This window comes from Pteropus medius, unplaced genomic scaffold (assembly GCF_902729225.1).
Source record: "Pteropus medius unplaced genomic scaffold, Ma_sr-lr_union100, whole genome shotgun sequence".
Lineage (NCBI taxonomy): Eukaryota > Metazoa > Chordata > Mammalia > Chiroptera > Pteropodidae > Pteropus > Pteropus medius.
The window spans coordinates 537,109-564,363 of record NW_024350259.1 but is presented as its reverse complement, the minus strand read 5'-3'; the positions used below and the strand labels follow the sequence as shown (position 1 = coordinate 564,363).

Below are 27,255 nucleotides of genomic sequence, written 5' to 3'. Positions count from 1 at the left end.
CTACCTGAACCCCAGATTGTCACTATATATGACAGCACATCCCTCATCAGAGTTCAGGTACAGAAGTTAAGAAACACTGTGTGGTTCTTATAAAAGTTATCACTGAATGCCAAACTTGTGACTCCTGATAAAAATTGCTCCATTTGACCCTTGGTTCTACAGATATTACTATTTGTCTTCTAAAAATTATTCGATGGAATATCATTTATTTTACAATCACTAAAGACCAACCATACAATTGAATAATAATATTAGGTCACACCTAAGACTTGTTAGAGAATTTTAAAGTGATTCAGAAACAAATTTTGTTTTCTCCAATATAGAATGTGCTCATAAAATTGGAAAGCCCAAAAACCTAGAAGCTCAGCTGGCTTGTTAGGACAATGGTCAATAAATACTTCTAAATCTCTTTTCATAGCCTTCTCTTTGTTTAGAAAGCAGATTTAATAATAAAATCAACCATATCTTTAAAATTCAAAAGTTCTTTGTCTATGGCCATGCTCCCCTGAACAACCCTGATCCTGGCTGATCTTGGAAGCTAAGCAGGGTCAGGCCTGGTTAGTACTTGGATGGGAGACCACCTAGGCAGACCAGGTGTTGTAGGTGTGAAAAGAAAAAAAGAAAAAAAAAAAGAGAGATTGTTAGCTGACCAGGGCCTTGAAATATGTGAGGTCAAACAAGAGTTGCCTCCCCTAAAAAATAAAAATAAATAAATATCAAATACAATCCAAAAGCTCTTGTATCAGTACAATTAATAACTGTGTTGCTACAAAATAGCTGAAAAATAAAGTGGTCATATGTTACCATCAATATATTCAATCCCTGTAGATTGAATAAAAATTAAACTTCATATAAGAAAATTCCAGAATGTTCATGAAGCAGACCTCAAGGAAAAAAGTATTGTTCATAAAATCAACGTGCTCTGCCAAGAGAAAAATGTGTAAACTGATTGATTCTATGAGTGAAGAACTGTTTAGAAAAACAACAGCTAAGGCAAGCATGATAACTGGTGGAAAAATTATATATAAGTATACAACTAAATCTGCAAGTAGAAAGATGAGTTAAAATAAGAAATATTTTGAAAGAAGTTAATAAGTCATACAGTGATTCAGTGACTGTTACTTACATAATAAGCAAAACTATTCTACTCGAGTGCCAAGATAAGAAAATGATGACATTGACTAGAGAGGGTCAAATGGAAGACTATTATGATGATACAAATGGAGCATCAGCATCAGAGAATCAGGGATATAAATACTAGAAGAAAGAATCTGAACTAAAGGAATCTGGAGAATATCACCGACCATGGCAAGTGGAGAAACCTAAACTCCATTCTCTTTCTTTAGAACAATGATTAAGCTATCAATACTGCTAGTATTAAATACTCATAAATCTGGAATCTAGTCAGGGACTTGCAAAACCAGGATGATCCTTAATGAAGAAAGAGGTTTTAAAATTCAATAAGAAGGACTCTTGGCACTTTAACTCAATTGGCTATGACCTCATTTCAACAGCTTCAGTAATTTAGAACATTGAACGAGAAGTGACTCATCTCATACGATGGATCCTCACACACATTACAAGCTTATAGAATGTGTGGAATTGAAAGGCAAAAACAGATGGCTGGAGAAAACACGGCCATCAACATTTTAAATCCAACAAAATTGTTCTTCAAAAGTGAAGTAGAATTAAGAAATTATTAACTAAACCAATGTTGAGCAAGTTTTTACTAGGAGGATATTTATCACAAGAAATATTTAAGAGAGTCTTTAGGGTTGAAATTAAAGAAGAGGACGATAATGTGAGCTACAAGTAAATATTTAAAAAACACTGCTGAGTGAATTCAAATGGAAAAGTTAAAGGCCATTTTATTTTTTCATTTGTAACTACATTTTATCATATTAGGTATAAAAGAAAAATGTTTTAAACAATAAATTGATGTGTAGATTAATGAACCCATGTGTAGAAGTGTAATGTGCACAATAGGAAGAATGGAACTGTACAGGAGCAGAGTCTTTTTTTTTTTTCAAACTAAGTACTTTCTCACTGTATTTCTATAATTACAAAATGTTATTTAAAATCTCTAGTTACCCACAAACAAAATAATTCAAAAAGATACAGAAAATGAAAGGAGAAACTCAGAGGTACACTAGAGATAAAGCCATTCGTAAAGAAAGGTAGTAATAGAGACTAATGAACAATAAATATGCATGAAACATGAACAGAAATAAAAAAATGCCATTAACAGACTTACAGTTCTTTTTCACTCTCTCAAACTCTGGCTGATATAGTTACTTTAGAAAGTCTCATTTTTTGGACATTTCTCTTTATTGATCAATATCGCAGTAAAAGCACTGTTGATAAAAATTTGCATGATTTTAATGATGCTCAAATGGCCTTTCCACACTTAGATGGCTTTTCACTTGCTTTATTACACATTGTTAGTGAAGCCCTATTTCTAGCAGGATGTGTCACACAAAAGATACACATCCAAGGATTATGTTACGTGAGAAGATGTACTTGGCAAATTTTGGGCAACAAGAGTTTAGGGTTGGTTTCAGTTACTTATACAATGATTTTAATATTTTCAAAGAATTGTTTCTTCTGGAAAGGTCTAGGTTTAGTCTGTAAAGTAAACATAATGTCAGCAGAAACGTCATTCATGAACTTACTACATAATTGGGAGATGCCACATAGGAGAATTAACGTTTGTAACATCAAACACAAGTGGAATTATTAAACCAAATTGTATTAATTTTTTCCGAACAATAAATCTATCCCTGTTGCCACCTAACTGAAATGGTCAGTGAGCAGAAAAATCCTTTAATGTCCTTTCTGCTACTTTCTAAATGAGTTTCTACTTCATGAGACACAAACATTTAGATGTAGAAAAACCAGATGTCTTAAATATCATGGATACATCACCTTATTCTGCTAACAGATACCCTGCAGCAATGCAGTTATCTCTTAAGACCTTGGCTAAATCATCAACAGTGGTTTGTGGTGCTGCAATGGAGGTAACGACATCACTAGCGATGTTATCTAAGGTAATGGAGAGATTCCGAATTGCCTTTTCAGAAGTGGGACAAACACAATAGCTAACAGTTAGAGGTCTGAGTCTTACTGAAACTAAAATAGGGAGTCGAACTGTAATTATAACAGGGTGTACTAGTGAGTCACTATGTTTACAGTTAGTATGGGGCTTGGGAAGGCACACTCAATATCTTGTTAGAAGGTCAGCAGTTGCAATCGCCTGTGAAAATCTGATGAAGAAGTTAGCTCTTCATCTGAAAATCTGATAAAGAATAAGGCTAACCATCACAACCAGTCGATACATATGAATCACCTTCATAATAACAACGTGACTTAAAATAAGCAATCAAAACACAAGGGAGTTGATAGGCTTGGAACAACAGTGTACCTAGAATTATCAGAATTTCTAAGAATCAGATTCCTATGACAAGTGTAAATAAACATAAGAATTATTCTTAATAAAGGTCAGCATTTAAAGTTGATACTTGCCTGGTCCAGACTTTTGGATGGAAGCAGTTTTTTAAAAAATGTCAACAGCTTCCTCTCATGCTCACACACATGGGATGTCAGAGGTTGGTGGGCTTCAATTAGCCTTTTTTAAAGTAATAAGCATACATACAAGGCTCATTTCCCTTGAGCTTGGGTGCAAAGAAATTCACAAAAATAAGAACCTAGAAAGGACCCTTTAGAGAGATTTGTCCTAGATTCACATTTCTCACTGAAAGAAGGCTAATCACCTGAATGGATTGAGCTGATGCATTTCAGTATGGTGATATGTGATGCTGAGTGGAGAATTACATTGTACAAAGTTCACCTGCTATCTCACTGGTGCTACGTGTAATAATGATGTGAGTAAAATTTCCAATGCATGGGTAAAATAAACGGCTAAGAATGTGCCTGCAATGTCTTGACAGTCTAACCATTGACTGTAATATTCAAAGGCAAATTATGCTTTCTGCTTTTGTGTACATATCCTGCAAGCAATGCAATGTTGATGTAGAAATAGACAAAAGAGAAGTCTTAGTTTGGATAACCCAGAGCTGGCAGACTGTGCTAATTTCAGTAAAAATCCTTTTTCCATTGACTTTTAAAAATCCAATGGTCAATTGATGAACACTTAGTTTGTACCCAAATTTTGACTATTATAAGGAAAGTGGCCATAAAATAGTAGTGCATAGATTTTTTTTTGAATGACTATTTCAGATTTCTCCAAACAAATAAACAGTGGTAACATTTATGGGTCAGTAAGTATTTCTACTTCAAAGAAAGTTATTTTTAACTAGTGTTGGCATTACATATTATATTACTTACAGGCGAACAGCATAGTGGATAGATATTTGTATAATTAATGAAGTAATCACCTGATGACTCTAGCTCTCACCTGGCACAATACACAGTTATGACAAATAGTTAACCATATTCCCAATGCTGCATTTAACATCCTCATACCTATTTTGTAACTGCCAACTTGCAGTGAATGTCGTCACCTTTTTTACTCAACCCCCAAAACGGCCTCCCATCTGGCAGCCATAAGTTTGTTCTCTGGTTTGGGAGTCTTTTGTCATTTTGTTTGTCCAGAATCTAAAGGCAATTTTTCTTTATAAATTCTTAGGAATGTTCAAACTGTTTTCTGCAGAGGCTACATCAATTTGCAGCCTCATCAACAGTGCACAAGTGCTTCCTTTCTCTGCATCCTCTCCAAAGGTGTTTGTTGTTAATTTATGGATGATGGCTATCCTGACAGCTGAGAGGTGATACCTTCTTGTGTTTCAATTTGCATGTCCCTGTTGATTAGAGATGTCGTACATCTTTCGATATGTCTGTTGGCTCTCTATATTTCCTCCTCGGAGAAGTGCCTATTCAGGTCCTCTGCCCGTTTTTTTAATCAAATGATTTTCTGATGTCAAACTATATGAGTTTCTAATATATTTTGAATATAAAGGCCTGATTGGATGTATCATGTGCAAATATTTTCTCTTGCTCAACAGGATGCCTTTTAGTTTCCTTGATGGTTTTCTATGCTGTGCATCACTTTTGATATAGTTTGATGTTGCACCATTTGTTTATTTTTATTTTGATTTCCCAGCCTGAAAATGTATCTCAGATATGAAAATGACCAAAAAACAATGTTTAACTGTTTATTACCAATGTTCTATTTCAGGAGTTTTATTAATTCGTGTCTGGAATATGTCCTTAATCTGTTCTGAGTTTATTTTTGTACTTGGTATAAGAAGAGGGATCTGTTCAGTTTTTCCAATGCCAGTTAATATGGGTTAAAGAAAGTCCTTTTACCTCATTGAATATTTTGCAGATTACATGGTCACATAGGTGTTGCTTAATTTTATTCTGTTCCATACATAGATGTTTCTGTTTTTATGTCAGTAACATGCTCTTTTGTTTACTCAAGCCTAGTAGTCTAGTGTGATATCAAGTATTGTAGTGCCTCGAACTTTATTCTTCTTTCTCAAGTCTGCTGTGGCTACTTGGGATCTTCTGTGGTTTCATATAAACATTAGATTTCTTTGTTCTAATACTGGGAAAATGCCATTGGCATCTTGATCGTAATTGCATTGAATTTATATACCACTTTGTGTAGTATGGATGATTTCATGGTGCTGAATGTTCCTATTCATGAGCAAGGTGTATGTCTCAGTTGACCATCTTATGGTAGCTTCCCTATAGATAATCTAACTTCTTTTCTGTTGCAGCTTTTAAGATTATCTCTTTCTCTTTTAACTTTGGCATTTTAAGTGAGATCTGTCTTGGTGTGGTCCTCCTGGAGTTCATCTTGTTCGGGACTGTCTGTGCTTCCTGGTCTTGGATGATGATGATGATGATGATGATGATGATGATGATGATGATGATGATGATTTGGACAGTTTAGGGAAGCATGTAGTGATTATTTCTTCAAAGAAGCTTTCATTTTGCTACTGTCCCTTTCCTTTTTCTGATACATTTATTAAGCAAATGTCATGATGCTTGATGTTGTTTCAAAGGCCTCTTAAACTATCCTCTTATTTAAATAATCTTTTTTTTCTCATTGCTACCCTGATTGGATGTTTTCTGCTACTTTTTCTTCCAAACCACAAATCCTCCGCTTCATTTTCTCTGCCATTGACTCCTGATAGTGTATTTTTTATTAACATTTTTCATTTCTGACTGTTTTTTTTAACTTCTACCTCTTTTTTTGTCTATTTATTCCATCTTTGTTTTAGTCCTCACTGAGTTTATCTACTCTTTTTCTAAATTCTTTGAGCATTCTTATGAGCATTTTGAACTCTGAATTTGGTAAGTTGCTTATTCCATTTGTTTTGGATACTTTGTAAAGTTTCATTTTATCTTTTTTTTTTAAATTTGGGATCTGTTTATTTCTATCCTCATTTCACTGCTGCTCTGTATTTGCTTTTTCATATGGGGTAGACGTCTCAAGTTTCCAGTTTTGGCAGAATGTCCTTATGTAATAGATGTGCTGTAGGGCCCACTGATGCAGTCTCTCTGATGACCTGAGCCAGGTGCTCCAGGAGTGTCCCTTGCGAGAGTAGTGTATCCTTTCGTAGTTTATCCTTGTCTGATGTTGGATCCTCAGGTTAGCCGACTCTGAGGTCTCGCTATACTACCACACACAAGCTGCTGTACGAGGGCTGATTTTACTTTGTCTTGTGGAGTTAATCAGGAGATCCTCTGGTGTGTTAAGTTGGCCACCAGATGTGTTCAGGGTTCTTTGAGCGGGACTTTGTAACAGAAAGTTTAGTCCCTGCCTCTCCTCTTCCTTGTAGGAGCTACAAATTTGCTTCAGGTTATATAGCTGCCTATGTTGAGCCCAGAGACATATGGGAGAGGATAAGCTGCAAAATCAGGCCACAAGTCACCAATACCAGGCCTGGGGATGCTCAGCAAGGATTTCTGAGTCTTGCTACTGTGCCTTGTACCTGGGGACATTTGAGAGTAAATAGTGACATCTCAAGCACAGACTCATGTTTGTTTCCCAGAGAGAACAGCAGTTGCTAGAAATCGGGAGTTTTCTGGGTCAAGATTTCAGGGAGTCCTTAGGTGGGTGTAAACTGAGTTCACCAGATTAACACAGATTCCCATTTGGTTTATACCTAAATGTGCACACCTTGTGCAGATTGGTTCTACAGAAGAATACGGCAACTGCCTACTGGTTATATCGGAAAAAGACTTTTAGTCAAGGCCAATGGTGGTTGTCTTTCCAGTCTTCATCTTGAAGCCACATGACATAGTTTCTCTGTATACGTCACTGGCATCATCTAAGCTTCTGTCTCTTTGCTGAAGCTTCAAGTGAGTCTGTGAGAGAGTCTGTGTGCAGGGCGTTTAAGGTTTCCAGTAGCCTGCAGCTCACCCAGACAGGTGCAGTCCTTACTGATTTTCACATTCTGACATGCATAGTCCTGTTTCTGGCACTAGGGCCTGGGACTGGGGAACCCAATGTGAAGCTGGGGCTCTTTGCTTCTTCAGGGGAACATCACAGTTTGGATAACATTTTTGATATTTCTCATCTAACATCATTGTGGAAGCAGCCCTGTTCTGTATCTCTGCCCCTCCTACAAGTTTCCATGTGGCTGTTTTGTTATATCCTTGGTAATGTACTTTCTGGTCAGTTTGTCTTCATTTTATTCCCAAGGGTAGTTGTTCTATTTATTTATAGTATTTATAATTTATATTTATTCATAATTTTAATGTGGTCTTGGGAGAGAGCAAGCACGATGTTTATGTACTGTACTATGTGACTGGCACCTCATAGTGGTTTGTTTGGTTCGATTTTAGGATTAGTATTAGGATTAGGTTAATGATTCAGTTTAGTTTTATGTTAGGATTAGCATTAAAATTATTGTTATGGTTAGGAATAGGCTTGAGGTTAGGTTTATGGTTAGTTTGAAGTTTAGGATTAGAATTTCGAGTATATATTAGGATTAGAATTATTTTTAGGCTGAAAGTTACAGCTATTAGAGACAGCTTTAGCATTACTGGTAGGTTTAGGATTGAGTTTAGAGAAAAGGGTAAGGTTAGCTTTAGTTTAGGATTGCATTAGAATTAGCTAGATTTTAATGGATAGCATGTAAGTATAGGTAATAATGATAGTTAGGTTTAAGGTTGAGTGAGATTAATGTATGGATTGGGGTTGTAGTGTTAGAGTTATGGTTAGGATTTTATTGAGGTTAGGACTATGGTTCTGATTTAGTTTAGAGTTAGGATTATGGTTTAGGCGATGGTTAGTATTAGGATTATGTTTAGTGTTCGGGTGGGTTGTTATATTTCAGTTTACGAATAGTGTTAAGATTAGCGTTCAAGTTTGATTTTGGATTATGCATTGTGTCAGGATTTGGTTTAATGATAGTGTAATGGATTAGGTTAGCATTATTATTTGGTAGACATTAAGATTAGTTGTTGGGTTAGATTCAGTTTGAGTTAGGATTCAGGATTGGTTTAATATTAGATTTATGTTTAAGATGAGGGTTAGGGTCAGTGCAATGGTTAGGTTGAAGATAATGGTTAGGTGAGGGTTACATTTTGAGTTATGGTTATGATAGTTTTTAGACTTAGAGTAAGGTTTAGTGTTAAGGTTAGTTTGGAGTTGAGTTTTAATTAGTGTTAGGGTTATGATGAGGTACAGAGCCAGCTTTGAGGTTAAGGATTAGGGTTAACTTTGGTTTCAGTCTGGTGCGAGATTTGTAATGAGAACTAAGTTTAGTGTAAGGGTTAGGGTTGTGTTTTGCATTGGGGCTAATATGGGGCTTATTGTTAGAGATAATATTAAGGATAATGTTATAGTGAGCCTGATGTTTATGTTTAGAGTTTATGTTAAGGTTGGGATAAGTTTGAGTTTAACTTGAGTTAAGGTTAGATTTCTGAGTTTGGTCAGAGTTAATGTTATGGATGAGCTTATAATTTGGGTACTGTTACCTTTGGGTTTAGGGTTGAGTTAAGTTAGGGTTATGTCTAGGGTTGGTGTTAGGTAAAGACCTTTGTGTATGGTGAGTTTTAGGGTTAGGCTTAAAATGAAGGTTAGGTGATGTATTACAGTTTGGGTTATGGTTGGTTTTAGAGTTGGGGTGAAGGTTAGGATTTCTTTTATATTTTGTGTTGGGTTAGGTATATGGTTAGTGTGACTTTTCAGTTTAGGCTTTGGTTTTTCTTATCATTTGTGTTGGGATTAGTTTAAAGAAAGAACTTTTGTTATATTTAGAGTTATTGTTAGATTTAGGGTTAGGTTATCTGTAGGTTAAGGTTAAGATTAGGGATGAGTTTATAATTGTGGGAGGCTTAAATTCAGGTTTAGGATTATAGATATTCCTTTGACTTTTAGATTTGGTTCAAAATCAGGGTTAATAGTACAGTGATTGTAAGTAGAAGGACTAGGTTTGGCTTCAGATTAGTATTGCTTTTTGCTGGTAGGTTATGTGTTACAATTATAGTTAGAGTTACATTTGAGTTTATGATTATGATTAAGGTTATAATAAAGGTTAGAGTTAACTTTGAGGGTATGGATTTTGTTTAAATTATGGTTAGGATCAGTGTTAACTTTAGAATAGGGATAAATTTAGGTTCTGTGTTAAGGTTAGTTTTTGAATTAGGGTTAGGTTTGTGTTTCAGTGTTGAGTTAAATTTCGGGTTAGGGTTAAGTTTAGAAATGTTTAAAATAAGAGTTAAATTTATGATAAAATATGGTTAGAGTTCTGGCTTGAGTTGGCTTTTACATTAGGGATTTGTTTAATTTAGAGTAAGGTTTACTGTTAGTTCAAGTTCCAGGTTAGAGTTAGATTTATGTTTACACTTATGGTTTAGGTAGTATTTTGAGAAACAAGTAAGTTGAAGGCCACTGGTAGAGTTATTGCCACGGATAGGTTGAGACTGGCTTTGAAATCAAGATATGAATTTAAATTAGGATTAGTTTTAGGCTTTGGGGAGAGCTGTGGATACATCCAGTTCTGTGACTAGGGTAAAGTAAGTGTTCGGGTTAAAGCTGACAAACCTAACCTAACAAGGGTTAGGTTTACCGATAGATTTGATTTTAAGAAATGGGTTTAAATAAAGATAAAATTGGATTTAGGATTGAGTTTTGAATTAGGATTATGGTTAGACTTGGCTCTCAAATTATGTCTTCATTGGGAATTAGAGTCAATGTTAATGTTAGGGTAAGTACCAGGGAAATGGTAAGATACAGTAGGTGTCAGTTAGGGTTACCTTTGGGATTAATTTTTGTGTTAGGTTAATAGTGCATGGTTTGTATTAATATAAGGTAATGTCTTTGCTTAGAATGAGTTTTAGGTTTAGAGTTACAATTAGGTTTGTGTTCATAATAAAAGTCAGGGTTAGGTTTAGTTTAAGGTTGGAGTTTAAGTTTTCAGTTTTAAATCTGGTTAGTTTTAGGAATACAGTTAGGGTTAGAACTATGCTAAGTATGAATTTTATCTTTAGGATTTGCATTCAAAGTAATCAAAAGCAATGACCTACATTCTAAATTGTACTATGTAACAAGGCTATCATTCTAGAATCAAATCCATTACAGAAAGATTTCCAGACAAGAAAAAGATGAAGATGACCATCAAGCCAGCACTACCAGAAATGCTATAAGAACTTCTCTAAGAAGCAGAGAAAAAAACCTATTGATAATTCTGTAAATGTAAATGGATTGAAACTTTCAATCAGAATGAACATAGGGTGGAAAATGAATGAACAAACAAGACTTGCCTTACATGTGCTGGCTACCAGAGACCCACTATTATTGAAAATACATACCCACACAGACACACAGACACACACACACCCACACACAACAACAACAACAACAACAACAACAAATGCAAAACAATGGAAAATGGTATTTTATGCAAACAAAAATTTAACACGTGTTGTGAAAACAGTGCTCATGTCAGAATATATATTAAAACAATGATTATAAAAATAGAAAAAGAGAAACCCAGAAATTACACTTCTGAATATTTATCCAAATAAACCAAAATGCTAATTCAAAAACATTTATGCATTTATGATAATAACTTATTTATAACATTTACCATAGCCAAGGTATAGAAGCAACTCGTTACACAGCCATAGAAAGTTGGATAAAAATACTGAAATTCGTGGCAGAACAACTTACAATAGCCAATATATGGAAGTACTAATGGCCATCGAGAGACGATTGGTAAAGTTAGGCTTCATACACAGTGGAATATTACTCAGCCATTAAAGAAATGAAATTGCACCATTCACAACAACGGGGGCTGAACTGATGTTTATTATTCTGAGTACATCGGTCAGACAGAGAAAGATAAATACCATATGATTTCACTTATAGAAGGAATCAAAAGAACAAAAAGAGCAAACTGATGAAAAACAGACTTACAAGTATAGAGGACAGACTGATGACACCCAAAGGATGACTGTTTGGAAGGCTGGGAGAATGGAGTGAAGAGTTAAACAAGTAGAAATTAATAATGATAGATGGTCATGGTAATTGGGAGCACAGAACAGCGAACACAGTTAATTTTAATGTATCATCTAGGTGGAGAGCCAGAGGAAAGAAAGAGAAGTTAGTGGGATTGTTTTATAAATTATATAAACATCCTATATACTGGAAACTAATACAATGATATTTAAAAGAATTTTGCAGTCCATAGGTACAGTGAACTATTACTCAGCCAGAAGAAAAACTAAAATACTGTGATTTGTTACAACATGGATGAAACCAGAGGGTACTATGCTAAGTGAATAAGTCAGAAAGAGAAATACACATACCTTAGAGTTTCATTTATAAGTGAAATCTAGGAAACCAAAATAAAACAAATAAATGGGAACACAACAAAAGCAAAAAAAATAAATAAATAAACCCAAATACACAGGACATTGTGATAGATGCCAGATGGTAGAAGAATTTGGAAGACAAATGACAAAGAGAAAGGGCTTAAGATGGCAAAGTGACAATCAGTTTTTATAATAAAAGTGACAACTGTATTCTGAGATTTGCTTTAACATAGAATATGCAGCTAAAGCCACAGAACAATGCGAAGAACCATATAATGCACAACTCTTAGAGATAGGGGCTGAAATTAAGCTGTCTCGATGTGTGTGCGTATTTACGTTGCATGTGAATAGAGATTACATATTAAAATAGAATTTTAAAAATTATGCCCCAAAGAGTTCAATTCCAGGTTAATCTACATACGCTAAAAAATTTTACTACCGAACAACATAACCTTGTTTCTGTCACTCTATAACTGAATTGCTATAATCAATGTATTAAAGAAACGTTTATAGTAAACACCCAAATTATGACAAAAACATCTATTAAATATAAACTATCATAGTTTTATACAGGGAATTTTACTTCTGAGGGTAACTGGAATTTCCTGTGCATGTCACTTGTCCAAAAGAAGTAGGCAGGATTCCATAGCAAATTAAAAGTTTTCTGATGTTTAGGTGAAGTACCTTGCAGAAAATAGCACTATTTGAATAATAACTAAAAAGCGTAAATCATACAGGCTTTGATATAATTCAATTGCAGTGTCATTAGATTAAAAATGAAGACATAGAGTAAGATATGTCATGAATAAAGCTACTTTAAAAAGTTAAAATGTTTGTTTTCATTTCAGGTAAAAATTAAGAGAACAAATTATCAAGATCCAGAGATAAATTAATAATCGTAAAGGTGTAAATATTCTAAAGAGGTGATACAACAGTCTTTATCCAGTTGTGCCAGAGGAGTGTAAATTTCAGACAAAAGCTAATAGAAATGCCTTATACTGTAATTTTCTTTCTGATGACTATTTTATAACTACCAACTTCCATACTTTTTTAGTTCAATAGCAGATGATACTCAATGTGATTATTTCATATTAGATCAAGTGGACAGGCAGTGGTTAGAATTTCATTTAATTTATTTTGTGCCCCTCAATGAGTATGGTACTCACCTGACACCACACGTAGTTAGTACAATATTACCGACTACATTCTTTATGCTGTACTTCACATCTCCATGACAATTTTGTAAGTATCAATTTGCACTTTCTAATTTCTTCAACAAGGGCCCCAATCCTTTCCTCCAACGATCATCAGTTGTTCTCTGTACCTGCCAGTTTGCTTCTCTTTTGCTTGTATATGCATTTTGTTTTTCAGATTCCATATAGGAGTGAGAGCACATGGTGTAGTCTTCCTCTGTGTAGCTTATTTTACCTGGCTTACAACCCTCTGGGTCTCCATGTTGTCACAAACAGAAATATTTCCAATTTTATGGTAGAGTCATATTCCATTGTGTATGTGTAGCACTTGTTTATCTAATTATCTTTTGATGGGCACTTAAGTTGTTTCCATATCATGGCTATTGTAAATAATGGTGTCATGCACATAGTGGTACAGATATCTTTTCTAAGAATTTTCTTGAAAAATTAACTCAAAAGTAAAATTGCTAGATCATATTGTAATTCTGATTTTAATTCTTTAAGTAAACTCCACAGTGTTTTCCACCGTGGCTGCATATGTTTATAGTACCAGCAACTGTACGTGAGGGATCCCTTGCCTCTACATCCTCATGAACCCGTATGTGTTAGTTTCTTGATGACAGCCATTCTGACAAGTGTGAGGTGGTATCTCACTATGGTTTTAATGAAGTGTCTCTGATGATTAGAGATGTTGAACATCTTTTTTTTTTTTTTTATCCATTGGTCACCTGTATGTCCTCTTTGCACAAATGTTTATTTAGGGCTTTGGCCAGTTTTTGAATTGGATTTTCTGTTTCGTTGTTGTTGACTTGTATGAGTTTTCAAAATACGTTTTCAATATTAAACTCTATGAAATTGTATCATTGGTGAGTATAGTCTTTTGTTAGGTAGGTTGTGTTTTTGTTTGCTGGTAGATTCCTTTGCTATGCAAAAACTTCACCCGATTCAGGTCTATTTATTTATCTTTTTTTATTTTACTTTTCCCCTGCCTGAGGAGACATTCAAAAAAAAAAAAAACAGTACAAAGAGCAATGTTATAGTTAGAGTCTAGGTTTTCTTCTCAGAGTTTCATGGTTTGTAGGTCTTAAGTTTGAGTCTTCCAAGTTTGCTCTTTGACTACAGTCTTAATTCCATTGTGTATTCTTCTCTCCCTTATCCAAAATTAAAGAAGCATCTAGTCACAGTTCTATTTAGTATCTATGTTCTGTTTCATTGAATTACGAATCTCTTTTTATGCCAGTACCATGCAGTTTGACCACTGTAGCCTACTATAGATTTATAAAATGGTATAAAACTTTTATTATGAATAAATATTTCTAAAGTTCTTGACATTTTGTCTTTTTCTTAAGCTTATTCTTCATTTGCTTTATTTATAAATACTATGAAGGAAAACGGCATTCAGCCGACACCTTAGTATCACCACAAATGACAGTTAAATAGATTTTACTTTATTTTGATTTTCTAAGAACTGATGGACATTTTTCAACAAGTGAAAAAAAAATACGCATTATAGTTTCTTGAACAAATGCAAATAAAAATTGTCTTGAAAATTATCCATAGGCTGCAAGTGAAAATGGCATAGTCCAGGTTTACTTCAAAACCAATAAAGTATTAATTACTTCTTGGCCTAGGTTGATGTGCAAATTGTATTCGCATGAACAATAAACAGGCTGAGATTTCCTCAATCAATATGAGCTAGTGTCAGTACTCTAGTCAATAAATCTGGATGTGCACTGAAACTTGAAGTCAGTATGTACAGAGTTACATTTCAACACCTTCATTAAGAGCACCCAGTAATTTTCTACTATTGCCATAGATTCAAACACTAGGCTTAATTCTTTTGCTTTCGAGTACCTCATTAAAGGACAATAAGTTTCTGGGTTGCAAAAAACTATATAATTGGATTTGGTTATGTATCTATGTAGGTTCTCTACAGGAATTAATGTGGTCACTACAATTCCTTGGAAACTATACTCTAAAGCCAAATTAAGTATGAGATTGTAGTAGAGAATATTGTAGCGTGTAAAAGTTATTGCTAAGATAGTTGTAGATTTTGTTAGAAATTCCAAGAAGTTGGAGAGCCTAGTATAGTTTGATATCAAGGACTAAGAAATTAACTTTGTTCTTTCTCAAGAATGTTGTGGCATTTTTTTTTATGGTCTCATACACATTTTATAAATATTTCTTTCAGTTCTGTAAAAATGCCAGTAGTGACTTTTTTTTAAATGTGATTTTGTTATTAGTTTCAGGTATATACGTCACTGGTTAAACATTTATATAGTTTATGAATGATCCTTCTAGTTATTCTTTCTCTCCTTGGGCTCTACATGTCACCATTACATTACTGGTAATTGCATTTCCTATGCTGTGCTCTCTGCCTCGATGACCATCTATCAACTACCAATTTGTACTTCTTTAATCCTTCATCCTATTCTTCCAATCCTTCAACCCCTCTCTCCTCTGGCCATAAACAGATTCTCCTCTATAATTGTGCATCTGTTTTTGATTAGTTTGATCTTTTTGTTCCTTAGATTCACATATAAGTGAAATCTATGGTATTTATCATTCTGTGTCTGACATACTTGACTAATCGTTATAAGCTTCAGATCCACCTATGTCATTTTGACTGATAGGATTTCATTATTCTTTAGTGACAGAGAATTTAGCATTGTAAATTTGGCAATGTCCTTACAAAAATGGGGAATTTGGACACACAGACATGCACACGGGAAAAATGCCTTATGAATATTAGGGTAGCAATAAGGGTGATGTGTCTACAAGCCAAGGAATCCCAGAGATTGCCAGGAAACCACTAAAAGCTACGAGAGGAGCAGAGAACAGATTTTCCCTCATACTCCTCAGAGGGAACGAATCCTGAGCTTTTGGCCTCCAGATCTGAGATATATCAGATTTGTGTTGTTTAAGCCACCAAGTTCATATTACAATGTTAATAACAGCCAAAAGAAAACTAATAAAATAACATTTTACATAATAGAAAGGCTGTGGTCGACAATTTTAGGTTACAAATTGAAGAATACTTTCTGGGACCTTGTAGCATATTTTCTTACCCAAGGATGAACAAGAGAGAGTAAGGATCCTGCACTATTCAAACTGAATGTTTCTTCCCAAATAATGTGTCACTTGTTAATAACACCTTTCCAGGTTGCAGGAAGCAAGTTGATATGTTAGCTCCCCACTGACAGGGAATATCGCTTTGGCTAATGAATTGAAGGGTAAAAATAAGTAGAGTCAGTGTTGAACATATGGAGATATGGAAGTTCATCCCAAACTAAAAAAGAGACCTAGTACCTTGCTTCACTTTAGAGACTGGAGAATGCATCTACGTCTAGTGAATAATTCTAGTCTGGTTTGCTTGGCCCTGGCATTAACTCAATTTTGCCTGAAGAGGTCACAAATACTCTACCAGGAGAAACTTTATGTCTCAGTCTCTGCCCCAAAGCAAAGCTAGTAGTGCATTGAGCCCCTCAATTTATAAAGATTTGTCTAGCTGCATAGGTGTCACATATATATTAACCTATTATAAGGGATAATTAAATTTTGTACTACCTTGCTTAAAACAGACTTCTTTCTCTTCTGCCAGAATATCAGCTAGAGAAGCAAATCTTTGAAAAATCTGTTGCACTTTACTAAATCCATAAAGATTAAGCTGTCGAACTAAACTTTTCATACTTGTAGTTTCAAATACTCTGAAAGGGGCTTTTCTTTCCAGAACTTCTTTCTTAAAGAGTTCTTCATTAATCGCTATACAAGTTCCAGTCCCATCCCAGCAAATAGACTGAAATTGATCGCTTTCAACTATATTCCAGAGTTTTCTGGGAAACGTCATAGATCAAAATTCATTATCTTCATCTGGTCCAGAGACAAAAAATGTGTGACAAGGTCTTCTTATCAAGGATCATGCAGAAAAAGTCTGAAAAGCACTTTCTGTGGATACAGACCTCAAGTGCAAGGCCTCAGTCAATGTGTGATCACACAACGGAGATGTAATGGAGGATGCTGAAGCAGTTGCTTCATATTTAGAAGAATCACCTTGAATTTCTGAAGAAACATGTGCCATGTCAAATAAACCTTTCTTCATCTACTTTTATCACTGATCTAGTTTTGAATATCACAGCCCCAAATGCTGCCTTGGCAGACCTACACTGATATCCATCTATTTTGTCTCTGTGCTCTTGTGTCCTTTACCCTTCGAGAATTTGGATCTTTGAATCCTCCCCTTTTCAGTCATTATTATCTCAATTTCTTTCTATGTATTGTGAACATTTGTTACTATCTTGCTAAAGCAAATCTCTTCGTGACCAGAAAACTCCTATGTTCATATTATTTCGTCACACTAATTTTCATCATTTAGTGTTTATACTAATAAAATTATATAGTACATACTAAGAGTTGTTTGTTCTCTCAGCAGTATGATTGGAAATGTATAGTTTGGTGTGACTCATCTTACACAGATTTAGTACTGAGTCTCATTCCCATGTGTGCGTATACCACCCTATATTTCTAACATGCTGATGGATGTTTGGATTATCCTCAGTTTCTTGCTACTACAATGAGATTTACATTAGCATGTTGTTTAATTTCCATGTATATGTAGTTCTTACTGTTTTGTTTTGTTTTGTTTCAGTCGATCTCTAGTTTCAAAGCATTATAGTCAGAGAATATGGTTGGTGTGATTTCAACTTTCTTACATTTGTTGAAGCTATTTCTATGTCCCGGTATGGGACGATTCTTGAGATTCTTGAGCATTCTCCACGTGCATGAGACAATAATGTAGAAGCAGTTGTTTGAATGGTAGGCTCTGTTTATTCCAATTATGTCCATTTGGTCTAATGTCATTTAAGGATATTATTTTCTTATTGATTTTCTGTTTGGATGATCTGTTCATATCTGACAGTGCAGTATTTAGGTTCCCTACTACCATAGTGTATTGGTCTGTTTCTCTCTTTAGAGATATTAACAAGTGTTATGTCTTCTTGGTGCATGATTCCCTTTATCATTATAAAGTGTCCCTCAGTATCTTTCTTTACCTTTTTTATTTTGAAATCTATTTTGTCCAATATTAGTAATGCTACTACAATTTTCTCTGAATGCCATCTGCTCTTTGATCCATTCTGCAATTCTGTGCCTTTTTTATATGTAAGTCTAGTCCTTTTACATTTAGGGTGATTATTGAAATATGAGGTTTTCTTATAGCCATTTTATCTTTTGCTTTCTGGTAGCTCGGTGTTTACATTGCTTCCTTGTTCCTTGTCCCTGTGTTTCTGTTTTCTTTATTTTGGTTGGCTTTTGTGGGGTTTGCTTCTGATTCTTCTTGTTTTCTGTTACACACTTCAGTTCTGACTCTATGGGTGTGGTTACCATTACCTATCTATCTATCTATATATATATATAGATAGATAGATAGGTAATGGTGTATGTGTGTGTGTGTGTGTATGTGTGTGTGTGTATATATATATATATATATCTGCCAGAGCTTCCTCCTTCTCTTTTGATGATAACTATTCAGAATTGATCTTAGTCACTCTCAGGTTATTATACACTTACTGCTTATTACTGTGTATGTCTGTGGCTATATGGGTATATATTATAAATTATATATATCATTATTTTACACACTGAAAAGTATTATGTGAATAGCTTAGTGTATAACATACTATTTTGCATCTTCTTTGCTAAACAAGCAAACACGGTCTCCTTGTCACCTACTGTGATGCGGCTCAGACTGAAACCCTGATAAGTTTCAGGATGGTTCCTCTAAGTCCTTTTGACCTCTCTGCTTGCTTTCTTGGAATCAGGCCTCATCAGAATCCTCAGAGTCATCCACGTAGGTTTGATAGCCTGCCTGCATTGATACAGAAATCCTGTATTAGAATAAATGAAACCTAGAAAGAAACAATCATCCTGAAAGGAAACAGCTTGAAAGAGAAACAAAGCACAACAAAGCCAGATATATATATATATATATAATATTCATGCAAAGTGACAAAGTTCTAGGGATCTGTTGTAGATCAATGGACACATAGTTCCCAATACTGTACTGTACACTACAACATTAAAAGAGGATCAATTTACGGCATGTGTTGTTAAACATAGGGATAAATAAATAAATATACTGGATTGTGGGTTTTCACTGAGTCCAGATAAGATGTATACATGTACGGTAAACCCTCTTTCATGTCGAAACCTTTGTGGACAACCACGTGCTGGCTTTCAGAGCTCCTACGCTGTTTTTTTTTTCATAAGCCTGAGGAATCGGAAATTCATAGACGAGGAAATCACAGAACCAGTCCAAGTTGCTCTCTCTGGTTTAGGCAGATTGACTTTCTTCTAAACTCTCCTGAGAGCAGAAAAGGAAAGGAGCTATTCATTTCTCTTTTATGACTGCACTCATTTTATATATGTGTTTCTATCTCTGGTCTGTGACATGTGGGTGGCATCAAGATAACTCAACAGCTTTCTGAAAATGCCTCCTTCTTTAGTCAAGACAAAGAACCAGAATTATTTAGGGGTAAGAAGATTACGTGGTATGATAAAATATACACAAATGCATTAGGTATCTTTCCACATCTCCATAATTTCTTCTACGATATTTAATCTAATCACAAATATACTGAGAATAATGTTAGAAATTTCTTTGGTGGATTACAGCTTAAGTAAGTTTTCTTAAGTAAGTTTTTGCCCTCTAATTGTTCATAGTTAGCAAACCTAATCTTCTTTTAAAAATGATGCATTTTATTCAAATAGAAAAGTACAGACAATGTTACCAGATAACCTATACATCCACAAGCATAAAGTCCTATCTCAACATGGCCACAGTGGCTTCAGATCTTTTATTTCTATTTCAATTTTCAAAAACAAAGAAAGAAAAATTTATCCAAGACACAGCCAAGTCATCTGCCAGAGCTTCCTCCTTCTCTTTTGATGATAACTATTCAGAATTGATCTTAGTCACTCTCAGGTTATTATACACTTACTGCTTATTACTGTGTATGTCTGTGGCTATATGGGTATATATTATAAATTATATATATCATTATTTTACACACTGAAAAGTATTATGTGAATAGCTTAGTGTATAACATACTATTTTGCATCTTCTTTGCTAAACAAGCAAACACGGTCTCCTTGTCACCTACTGTGATGCGGCTCAGACTGAAACCCTGATAAGTTTCAGGATGGTTCCTCTAAGTCCTTTTGACCTCTCTGCTTGCTTTCTTGGAATCAGGCCTCATCAGAATCCTCAGAGTCATCCACGTAGGTTTGATAGCCTGCCTGCATTGATACAGAAATCCTGTATTAGAATAAATGAAACCTAGAAAGAAACAATCATCCTGAAAGGAAACAGCTTGAAAGAGAAACAAAGCACAACAAAGCCAGAGTGACTCACTCTGATGGGCTTGGAGAGTCTAGAGCAAGGTATCCTGAGCTCTGCATTGTTAGTGTCAGTCCTGTACTGACAGAAAAGACCAAAATTTCCCTCCAGATTGTTCTCCACACAGAAGAAAACTGTAGGCAATTGGAACTGCCTAAGAGAGAGCCAAGGTTATATAGGAGATTCGTATTATCTAGGCTCATCTGCACCAGGGACTTCCTATTATCTGTAGCCAGAAGCACATCATAGTTCTTTTTCACATTCCTGAAATAGATTTTCTCCCAGTCTGCCATGTCTCTCTATTCTTCTTAGAGAAGTGCATGTTAATGTCTTGGAAAGCATTGTTGGCCCAGAGAAAATGATAGATTCCATCAATAACATCAGAATACAAGTCAGAACTTTGAACTAGGTTTTCTCACCTACCTGCGTGCACGGTATAGACTGAGATCTCTGGGTAGTCTCTTCGAAACAAGGGTGAATGTTTTCTCTCCCTCACAATCCTGTCCTGATACCTGAGCAAACACTGAACACTTTCCTAACTCTCCTCTTACTTAGAGCTGGTGTTGTTGCTCCTATCCTTTTCTCTCCCCCTCCATGCGCTAGAAAGTACAGAATACCCCATTCTGTGTACATACTGAGAGACAGTCACCCACCAGTGCAGGCTACGTGTCTGTGGTCCTCTGGTGACCAGCTTCTTATCACCAGGCCCCTTGCACCATAAATGTCGCTTAGAGGCTGGCTTTGCCTCCCTCAACACTCACCTTGAGCTTATGCCCTATCCTCCTGGTGTCTCCCACAAGCGTCATGTTGCCAGGACCACAAAGGCCCACTGAGTTTCCCAGCCCTAAGGCCAAGATGCCAGAGAAGGGAGATATAGAGACCCTAAGAGGATGTGTGCATGTGGGAAAAAGTACCGATAGCTCTCCTGTAACTGGGCTCATTTCAGGAAAGGGGGCAAAGGCAGGAGGATGGACATGGCTATGAGTGGTTGGGGGACGCCCTAAGCTTAGAGGCCAAAGAAGCACAAAGGAAACTTGGAGGCACCTGCTTCTGGTAATTGGGTCAGACTGAACATCAGCATGCTCTTGCAGAGATCGGAAATGCGTATTTCTCATGGGGAGTTGTAGCAGCCCCACTTGAGGTTGCTGGGAAATCTGGCCTTAAAGCATTAAAGCAGGCTCGGTCGTCACGAGGAAAGTGTCTCTCAGGCTGAAATGATTTTAGGTCCATCATGCTAGTGATATTTGTGGTCTCTAAGGACAAGATATGAGGTCTTTCAGAAGGAAACCATTGATATGCTCAGGTTGAGAGAGCTGGGATCTTCCAGGCTGATGAATTGTGAGAGATCTCATTAAGACGGTTCCCAGACACTGCGTGAAGCAGAGGCCTTTGAAGCAGTCGGGACTAAGAGTTCCCGGATGAGGACATTTCGGATATCTGACTGTGAGTTTTGTCTTCCAATAGGTGCTATAGGTAGTGTTTCTCAGGATGAGGGGTTTGAGGTTGCCTCGGGCTGAGGGCAATTTTTGTTTTCACGGTGTTCGCTGGGATCTAAACATTGCTTGGATTTGTCAGGACGATGACATTTGAGGTCTTTCCAGGTAAGATGATGTGGGTGGGTTCGTTACCTCAAGGTGACGAGCTTCTATGTCCCTCAAGGTTGATGAGATTTGGACCCTTGCGCTCTTAGACCGGAATTTAAAGATCTTCGGCTAAGGGGAATTCGCATGGCATATTCCCCCACACTGCCGTTTTTCTGTCAGTCTCCCACTTATCTGTAAATGTCGCACGCCCACCGGGACAGACGCGAAGTCCAAGCTCTTGGCACTTGCCTCGCTCAGGGGTCCGAAGCAAAGCCCCTGCTAGTAGAGTAAGTTCATCTCCAGCAGCCAGTCAGTGATGCGATCCCAGGGTCCTACCCGCCATTTGCAGGTGTGAAGACGCAAGGTGGCGGAGCATGGGGCGGAGCCTTCCTTTCGGTCACTGGCAGTACCCAGTCCTGGGCTGAGGGCGTGGCCGATGAGCGAGTCTCCAAGTGACCTGCAGTAGACCCTGCCCACCCCGCAAGATTGGCTGCTTTGGGTCCCCTGACTGTGCATCACGAAACCTTTCGCGACCTCGGACGTCTTCGCGGGTGTTGTTTTTTGATCTCGAGCGCGCCTTGGCGAAGGACCGGACAGGCAGGTTCCGGCGCCACAGCCAAGCGGAGCCTGGAGCCGCGAGCTCGCAGCAGATGTTTAGGGTGGACAGGACCATCCTGGGTTGATTCTCTGTTGCACCGGACTTTAGTCAGGATCCCGAATTTTGTCCTCGGCCCATTTTTGCCCTTCCTTATGAAATCTACTTTAAGCAAGAACTTTAGAACGCACTGGAGTGAATACCACATTCCTTTCTGGGGAAAACTGAGTCATTCAATAAATTCTGTGAGACAGTGTGTAGACACACAATGAATTCCATACGTGTCGAAGGTGCAAAGACGAGTGAAATAATATGTATTCGAAAATACTTCTGGAGACTTTTAAATGTGAAAGAAATGATGTTATGGGTAATAGAAATGTTTAAGACAGGTGGGTCTCAAAAGGCTTCAGAAGTAAAAAGACATAGTTAAAACCAAACGAAAACCTGAAAATGACCGACAAGTATACTGCATAAAAATAAGACATCCCATACAAAGACAAGGGGTCCAGACAGAGGCGCAAACTAAACACTAACTGGGTTACACAAGAGTAAATAGAAAGAGTGTTTCTGGTTTTGACCGCAGAAGTGTAACGTGATTTTCACTTATTGAAAAACAAAAGCCGACTAACTGTAGATATTTTATAATTACTGTGAAAACTGAAAGATGGGAAAACTCAAGTGGAGATGGGGGCCAAGTGAGGATACTCTCACGTGGTACGCCTGACATCAATTACACACACCACAGAAGACTCCTTTGCGTTAAAGAAAGAGCAATAATAGCCCCAACATGAAAGACCGACACTTTGTTTCCCACCAGAAACTGATGTCCGCAACCCAGCCAACGAGAAAGCTGAATTCACTCGGAACCATGCTGATCGCATTCATTTCTCCAGCGGTCTTGTGTTCAAAAAGACCCCTCCAAACATCTACCATTTTCTCTCTGAAATAACATTTCTCCTCTTCATCTGTGGAACTTACCTATGACTTTCACTTTGGCCTGCTTGTTTGAAATTGCAACTGTTTGCTGTTCCAGAATAAACCCATGTTTTGCTTGTAAAATCATTGTTTTTAACTGCAAAGACAATATTATGTATGGCAAGCCATGATTTTTTATCATTAGTTGTTACGTAAATGTTGCTTCATGTCATTATCGTGATATGACCCTTTTATGTCCAACAATTCATTTCTGTATTTGTAGAATTCTCATGGTTTCCATCTGTACATCCATCAGTGAAGCATTGACATAGATGGGTACTCTAGCATAATATACGATACTTGCTGATAGCAATATAGAGGATGTGTTCTTAATCATCTTTTTATTTGACTCACCTTATGTAAAAAATAAATCAGCAATTTATACATTCTAAGTCTCTAAAAGAGATTTTCAGGTGCACTCATAGAAATGGTTAACGACAGTAAGATTTTCCAAAACAACTTCCACAACTACATCCCGTTGTAATTTCTGTACCATTTAATTTCTCAGCTGTTTTCCTTTGCGTGCACAATGGGCCCAGATGACAGGAACGGTTTGCTGCCCATCTCGCATATCCTGGACTTTCTGTAGTTCTTCAATTTCTTCAACCTGGTCACTGTGAATTTAGCTTGGCGTCTGTTTTATCTATTTGATTCTCTTCGTTGCATCAATAGTTTTTTTCTCCCCCCATAGCCCTTGCTGGTATTTGATGGGTTAATTGCTATGTTTATCAACAGATAATGAATACACTACAATCCTCATGGGTGAACTTCAGGCCTGGCTGTGGTATATGTGCCCTGAACAGAAATAACACTTTTTAAAGCACATGGTGAAACAGCCTGTGTCCCAGCATCCAAACATGTAACTTGAAAGAAAGTTACATGGCCTTGTCACAGCCGTTACCTATTTAGGTTCGACATTATATAATGACATCCATAGAGATCCAGAGGTGGCCCTGGAAATTTCCGGGGACCTTGAGCAAATATTTGCAGTATCCACAGAGTCCTTTGAGCTAGAAGTTCCCTCCCTGACTCTGGAGTTTGAAGGCCAGTTTCTCTCCTGGTTCGGAGCTTCTGCTCTCTTTGTGTTTGAAGTTCTAAAGACTCTATGAGGAAACTGTTGAAATATTTCCTGCTGTTCAGATTAAGGTCCTTGTTTTGCCTGCAAGTATTCATTTGGAACTCCTGCCTGACTTGGCATCAGTCAGTTTTATTGCAACTGTGCTAGTGTTTGGCCCAATTCTTTTGGGAGCCATGCTGTTCTCCTGAAACTGAGATGTCCAACAATTTACCCCAGAAAAGGAAATCCGATATGAAAATGTAGTAAGTATTGATTCAATAAATGTATGCATCTGTAGTTTGAGCCAAATAGCAAACCAGTCCTACAAGAAATTTCGAGATTCCCACTCTGTACACTGTAGATACATTAAACCTTTGCCTACTGACAAAATGGAAGCATCTATGAACTTATGTTGTGGCGGGGATATTAACAAGGCTTCAAAAGAGCCTGCCTCACTTTTCCCACTTGTCTCAAGGATAATCCAGGAACTGTATTGCCACTGCTGCTGCAAATTTTAGATTGCCTAATGGACTGTTGATGTTTGGTGTAGAGATTCCATATAGCTTTCCCCACACCCTAACACTATCTCATGGATATAAATGTTTTATTTACGGTCTGTTGCTTTCTCATTGGACTGAGAAAGCTTCTTCTTACTGACCAAAGTCTTCTTTGAGAACACTGATCCCATTGGGGAGCTCCTGTCAAACTTCACAGTGACAGAGGAAACTATTTTACTGGTAAGGTGATAAAACAGGGCTGTACTATTTGGCCAAGTCTACAACATTTTCACTGTGCCTACCACACTCAATCTCTGGGTTTTCTTGAACCTACTAATGGTCTCATTAAGAGTCATCTGGCAAAATACGGATGCTCTTCATGTACCTTGGCCAAAAGCATTGTCAACTTCAGATCTACACTTTTTGGAACCCATAAGCTTTCACCTTTCAAGATACTTTACAGAATACACCATACTTTTGGCTCCTGCCTCTTTGGATCTTCAGCTGATAAAGGAAGTCATACTTTAATATTGTAAACACTTAATAGCTTCTACAGAACACCATCACACTGGTAGAAAAATCTCTTCACAGTGCAATCCAAGCAAATGAAAACTGAAAATCCAAATCTACCACATGAAGATTAGGTTTACTAGAAAAGAAACTTTTTAAAAAAATAATACCACCAGCGTTGTTGGGAGGACCCTTACCAGATAGCATTGACACACCCCTGTGATGCTAAGCCCCAGTGACCAGATCATTTGATACACTTGTCACTGCTAAAGAAGGTAGCAAAACGTGAAAGAAATTTCACATAAACTGATGACCTAAATCTAAAGCTGAAAAAGTATTAAAGCAAGTAACCGTGGAAGGGAACCGTTTTCCCAACATGACCAGATCAGAACTGTATGACTCTCTTTTTATTTATTATTAATTCTTATTTCTTTTTTCTCTTTTACTTAGAAAGAATGTGCCCTCATTTATGTTTTCTAATCTACTGTGAAAAGGGCAACTTTTCGTGGTATGAATCCGTCATTAAGAACTTCAAGATAATGATGGTCTTTGTTTCATTGCTATAGACTTGAGCTCCTGGTTTACATCATCACATAGATTCGATTGCTATGTTGTTCTAATTTCACTTTAAATTCTTCCTTTTAAGCTATGCACCTATTGCTTGTTGACCCTGGACACGAGCTTTTCCCATGCTTGCACTCAAAAATACACAGAAAAATGCATCCTCTGATATTTTGTTTGACCATCAAACTCATCTAGATAGGTTTAGGTGCCTGTCTCAGGCAGGCTCCTGGTCCTGTGGTTTCAGGATCAATTTCATTTTTGAAGCATTTGCTGCAGTATTCAGATCTGTTTCCTGAATAAGCCATGTAGTGGTCATTTGAGAAGTAAATACTAGCCTGTCCAATTATCAGTGACTTGGAATTTATAGGCAGCTGAGGGGTGATGTCACTTAGCACACAACTATATAGGCTTGCTTACCCAATATCTTCCTTTCTACAATCACACTATCATTTTATAGTTTCTGAGTTCTTTCTTATTGGGTCTTCAGGCAGAAAGGTGGAGTTCTGGTTACCCAGCACTGCTATACTTGTGTCTTAATTGCATCCATATCCAAGTGAATGAAGACAGAGGAAAAAAATTCTGATTGTTTACCCCAACTTTAGACATCACGGTTTACCTAAACACTCAGGAAATTTCCCTCATTCAGTATTTTATTTTATTGGGTAATCATGGCTCTTATTTTCAGTTTACCATCACCTTGAGATTGCTTCAAAGCTGGGATATGAGAGAAAACAAAAAAGAAAAAATGAGTGATATTTTTTGTTTTCCTATAAGCATTCAGAATTGACTTTTCCATCCTTGAAGCAGACCTACGAGGCTTTTTTTAATTTCTCTTCAGGAGTATGTTAATTTTATGTTACACATGAGCAGAAGCCCCATCTGTTGAGAACAGTAACACATCCCGATTATTTCCAAGTGTCCTTGATAATTCTCTCCTGAAAAAGACCACTGCATATGAAGGCACCAAGGAGTGATTCTATGTTACTCAGTTAAGATTAGGGTAACTAATACAAACATAAACATTGACTAATGCTTTTGCTATGAGTAAAAAGGTATGTGGACTTTTTTTTTTTTTTCCTGACCGAGAGACTC

The 27,255-nt window shown here is 36.7% G+C and overlaps 2 pseudogenes; one reads left to right on the top strand and one right to left on the bottom strand.

Moving 5' to 3' along the window:
- The first annotated feature begins 487 nt into the window (after positions 1-487).
- LOC120583115 (uncharacterized) lies at positions 488-606 on the top strand (annotated as a pseudogene).
- Positions 607-2,926: 2,320 nt separating this feature from the next.
- Positions 2,927-17,067, bottom strand: LOC120583114 (heat shock transcription factor, Y-linked-like; annotated as a pseudogene).
- Between the last annotated feature and the right edge of the window lie 10,188 nt (positions 17,068-27,255).